Source organism: Elgaria multicarinata, chromosome 1, assembly GCF_023053635.1.
Source record: "Elgaria multicarinata webbii isolate HBS135686 ecotype San Diego chromosome 1, rElgMul1.1.pri, whole genome shotgun sequence".
Classification (NCBI taxonomy): domain Eukaryota; kingdom Metazoa; phylum Chordata; class Lepidosauria; order Squamata; family Anguidae; genus Elgaria; species Elgaria multicarinata.
This window is the reverse complement of record NC_086171.1, coordinates 130,890,198-130,895,208: the sequence shown is the minus strand read 5'-3', so window position 1 is coordinate 130,895,208 and position 5,011 is coordinate 130,890,198.

The window sequence follows — 5,011 nt, the reverse complement described above, 5'->3', positions numbered from 1 at the left end:
TCAGCCTGAACCAACCAGAATTCTAAAGGAGCTGTCCACGGTGCTGAACCCTAACCCCCCTCCCCTCCCCAAATACGTTTGATATCTCCTTAAGAGTTTTGGCTGGTTCTGATTGAAACCCAGAATGGATTTACAGCCCCACTGAAATTGGAGCCACATGTATTCCGGGCAAGCAGAGTGATCACTCCGTCCTCTCGCCAGTATGCGCAATCAATAATACTCCATGCCTGAGAAGAACCTGACCTCAAGTTGAGTTTGCTCAATAGAATGTGCCCTTGGGCAGTTAAAGAGCTCGGCATACGAGGCTGTAGACATAGAACATTGGATGGGTTCCATAGCAGAACTCAAGCTGGCCAGGGATCTAATGCTCTGTTAATGCAATAAAACTAATTTTATCCAGCTGGCTAGATCAGCCTTCCCCAACCTGGTGCCCTTCATATATTTTGGATTACAGCTCCCTTAATCCCGAACCATTAGCCACACTGGCTTGGGCAGATGGGATATGAAACATCTGGAGGAGAGGAACCACACTGAAGAAGTCTGGGCTAGAAAAGCAACCCAAAATTATATCTGCCCTGATTTATACTGTCATGAGGCCCGGTAAGAGGCACGACGCCTACATTAATCGCTAGGAAGTGTATATAGTCAGAATTTGGATAATGGTGCGTGGAAGGTAGTAGGGTGTATTATGAGCCCATACATTTACAGTAAGACACATTTCTAGATGGCTTTTCAAAACTAAAGTAGCTTTTACAAGACTTTTTAATTAGTCAAAATACCAGCAAAGACCGTCCGCAACTCACCCAAACAAATTCTGCTTCCACTGAAGTGGCAAAAATAGGCTATTAAAGTATGCGACCTCTTACACGTCTAGTTGTTCTGGACACTTAGTTTTGCCACCAATAAGAAATGTCCGTGTTTCTCTTGCTCTTTATGGGAATGGTTAGATTTTGCTTGCAATGAAATTACACCTTTGTGCAAAGGAGAAGGTGGGTGAGTTGAATCCATAATCTATTCTAAAATGGACTTGAAGCGCTTACAGAAATTTGGGGGAATGTCTTCCAAAGGCACTAATGATATTTGAACGCTTCAGCCTCGTTGCAATTTGTTTCCATGTCTTTTATACTATACATCAACCTCTCCGTAGCAGTGTGAGTTCTGTACCCCATAAAACAAAGTGATGTCAGTCAAAATCTCTTAAGTTGTGAAGTAGCAATTCAAGCAGGCATAACATTTTACCAACAGGACAAATGTCAATATTTTTCTTGACAAGTCACAAATTGGCATTGCTTGTAAAAAGTCAGAAAGTAAGCATGAGGTGTCAGATAACCCACTTCCTCTGGATCTGTCTTCTTGACCATCAATCATTTGGTGGCTTCCTGACTTTTGCACAGATTTTCCCCTATTTGAAAGGGTTGCAGTGTTTCTCTTAAGGCTTAGCTACCAGTAGTAAGAGCCTTACGCCCTGCCCTTTTTGCCTTGGGCGCCATCCCTTTGCCTTCAGACCCTCCCCTGGTATGTGGTCTCCAAGAACTAGTCTGATATTGAATTTGGCCCATGGCTTGAAAAGTATTCAATACTCCTCCATAATCCATCCATACTTGTTTTCTATTCCTCCCCACTGATAGGGAGAAAGGAGGCCTTTGTGCACATTAGATGCTACTCTAAATCTGTATGTGAGACAACTTGCCATAGCTAGCATAATGTGTGACCTGGCTCTCAGCCTATAAACTGTGCATCTTTAAATGGCAAGGATTAATATTTGGCTATGCTGACAGAGGCAAAACGTTCAAAAGATTTGATAGTACTCCTATTGATTTTTGCATATTACCTCCTGTAATTTCTCCATGTTGTGACCTATGCCTTGTATGTCACATGCTCACCAATTTTCTGGTCTGAAAAACCAATTCTTCCTAGGGGAGGAAAATCCACTACATAATTACATTTCTAAAAGCAATCTTCCATGGTTTCTGTAGAAAATACTGCGTTTGAGGATTCTCTCTGCAATACAATAAAATGTACCTCCTTGCACAAACTTAGTTTATTAGATCTGAAGAAGATGTGGTGGCATCGTTGTCATTCTGAAAAGAGTTCTGCTTAGTAGAAAGTATGCACAAGTCTTAAAAAGTCGTAAATCTATGCTTGGTCCCAGAGGAAACCAAAAAGTTCAAGATGCACACACAAAGGACAAAGGGAGAGCCAGCATTAACCATTGCTGTCCGTTTTTATTACAAGGCTCCAGCTAGAAGCTGATGGTTTTGAATAATTTACCCAGTGGATTGTCTTCACTTAAACTAAGCAATCTCAGCATGCCCTTATCCAGAAAATAAAAATTACACATAGTCTCTTAATGTTAAAAAGATGCCTGAAGTTACATTAGATTTTGGCTTTTACACGTTTCTTTTTAGGTGTGCTATAGGAATGATCATACCTAGGAGTTAAATACTACTTCCCACCCTTCCCAATCCTTATCATCTATCCTGATGACACATCAGTACCTATCAGAGGACAAACAGTAGGCTTTACATAAATATTTCAAGTATTGTGCCTATAAAATAATTTAACACAGTAATAAGATCCCCAAGAACAATTCCATTGGGCAGAGCAATCCTATACTTACATGATGCTGAGAGCAGAGATATGCCTCTGCCATGCCAGCGGAATGGCCGCTACATCCTCCTCAGTTCCAGGAGGCGAGGGGGAACACACAGAAGTAGAGAATACAAAAATGCTGGGGAAAATGATGCAGGTCCACAGCATTCCTAGAAATGCAGCCCACCAACTAGGGGACTTTACTGGCAGCGACACCAACGCATGCACAGGGTGACCTGGGCTCATGTCTGTCACATCATAACCACCACCCCAACGTGCACAAAATGTGGAGAACTCGGCCACCACGGGCAGAGCCAAGATGACCCTGTGGCACCCTCTGCTAAAGCAGCCATAAACACAGTGGGGGTGGATGGTTTGAATCTTGCCATCTGCATCTGTGGCACCTTCCCATGGATGCACACAGAACCTGCCTTTCGCCATCTTTGGCTGGGAGAGGGAAGGTTTGCCACCCCCTTCAGTGGCCGGCATGTTCTGCCTAGCATGCTCAGACAGCCCATTTCATGCATTGCCACCAGCCCCTCCCTTCTGGGGGCCCTCCCTTGGGTTGGCCGCTGTGCTCCCATTCCCTTGGGATAGTCCACGTGTCATTGTCTTCCTGTGCAGGTGAGGCCGGGTGGGCAGTGCCTCCCCTGGAGCAGTGGGGCCCGTGTTAGTGCAGCCCTCCCATTGATATGGCAGCTCCTGGGGTTCTGGAGCTTTAGTGCTTGGCTGGCGAGTCAGCTGCACCGTCAGGTACTAGCCCTTCCCATTTGTGAACAGCTGGCTGCCTCCTTCCACACACACACACACGACTGGCTGCCCTTGCTGAACCTCAGTATCTTTTTGTCCTGGCTCGTGCTCAGTGTCAAGGGAGCGGGGATGGGCTTGGAACTCCCCACCCATGCCCTTGCCCCATGACCCAGCTAGGATTTGCTGGCCCATGCATATGGGGAAGGGATCCCTATTTAACACCACCTGACAAACACAAGAATGGCACATGGAACATAAGGGTGGTTTGGGGTGGGTGGGTTGCATAGCAGCTGAGATTGGGGCAGGGGAAAGTGTTAGAGCACTGCAGTTCAGACAAGTCAGTTTTCACATATAGGAAAGGGGGTGCTGGGGGTGAGACAGCCACAGCCATTCTAACTGGTGACCCCCTTGCTTATCTGCATGGGATTGGGGTGCTCTGCCCTGCCCACCCCCACCCACAGTTGTGAGAGCGGAGTTTGGTGCTGGGTGTTTGTGCCTGGAGTTTCAAGGCAAACTACCTGTTTGGTTTCCAGGTAGAGAAGTATTAGCAATGCGCTCAAGTCCCTTTGAGCCTTCTAGAGCTGGAAAGGGCTCTTCGCAAAGGGCTCTTTCATCCCGTTTCCCATCACCAAAGTCCTTCTTTGTGAGCTCCAAGTGTGTGCGTGACCTGAGACCTGGGGTGTTCGGATTTTGCAAAATCTATTCCATCTGCATTTCATGGGTTGTTGGGTGTGTTTTATTCCGCCCTCTCATTAATAGAATCAATTGTTTTACCATTTCCTGAATTTGCACAAATTCACAAATCCCACACAAAATGCGCATTTTCATGCTTTAGCCTATGGGGGAAATGCGCATTTTCTTCCAGTGTTTTTTTAATATTATTATTTATGTATTTTGCAACAAGTAAATTTGCATAAAATTCCAGAAAATAAAAACAGTCTGCAAGTCCGCAGAATCCATATGACTTGGGAAAAGCCGGTCTGCTGCAGAATCTGCAGGTCAGATTCATAGAAATCTGAACTAATTTGATTCCATTGCCAATTTCGCCAACATCCCTATCTGAGACCAGATCTAGTCCTATGATGGGCACCCTATCAGCTAAGTTCTGGTCTCCCTGTGTGGGGTTTATATACTATTGGTGGTGCGCTGTGACTGGGCGCTGAGTCACAGTATATCTCCTATGCTGTACCGTGCCAGCATGGGCAGGAAAGTTGTTGATGTGCAAGAAGTTCCCCCCTTCTCCCACTAATGTCAGTGAGAGGGAAATTTCCTGCCTCAGGTCTGGGTCTAACTAAAGTTGCCCCTTTGGTGGGGTGTGTGGCCAGGGCCCTAAATGACTTGGGACCAGGCTATCTGAAGGAACGCCTCCTCCCATATGTACCCTAAGGTCATCCTCATGGGTCCTTCTCCGTGAGCCCCTGCCAAAGGAAGTAAGGCAAGTGGCTACCAGGAGGAGGGCCTTTTCTGCTGTGGCACCCCGGCTGTGGAATGAGCTCCCTAAGGAGGTTCGCCTGGCACCTACACTATATTCTTTTAGATGCCAGGTGAAGACCTTTTTATTCTCCCAGTATTTTAACAGTCTATAAATTCAATTTTAACTTTGCTGTTTTAAATTTGTATTTTAAATTTGTATTTCTCCACTGCTGCTGATTTTATCCTGGTTGTGCTT